We start from the raw sequence: 350 nt of genomic DNA, 5'->3' as shown, positions 1-350 counted from the left end.
GGCACAGGAGGCACACTGGGACGCCACTGAGAGAGCACTGGGCGCACTGGCAGCACTGGGAGGAGACTTGGACAACACTTGGACGCCAGGGGGAGCACCGGGACGCCAGTGGGAGCACTGGGCACACTGGGCGCACTGGGACGCCACTGAGAGAGCACTGGGCGCACTGGCAGCACTGGGAGGAGACTTGGACAACACTTGGACGCCAGGGGGAGCACCGGGACGCCAGTGGGAGCACTGGGCGCACTGGGAGCACTGGGATGCCAGTGGGAGCACTGGGCACACTGGGAGCACTGGGAGCACTGGGCACACTGGGAGAACCGGGACGCCACTGGGGACACTGGGCGGCC

Source organism: Acanthisitta chloris, unplaced genomic scaffold (genome assembly GCF_000695815.1).
Source record: "Acanthisitta chloris isolate BGI_N310 unplaced genomic scaffold, ASM69581v1 scaffold35684, whole genome shotgun sequence".
Lineage (NCBI taxonomy): Eukaryota > Metazoa > Chordata > Aves > Passeriformes > Acanthisittidae > Acanthisitta > Acanthisitta chloris.
This window is presented reverse-complemented; position numbering follows the sequence as displayed.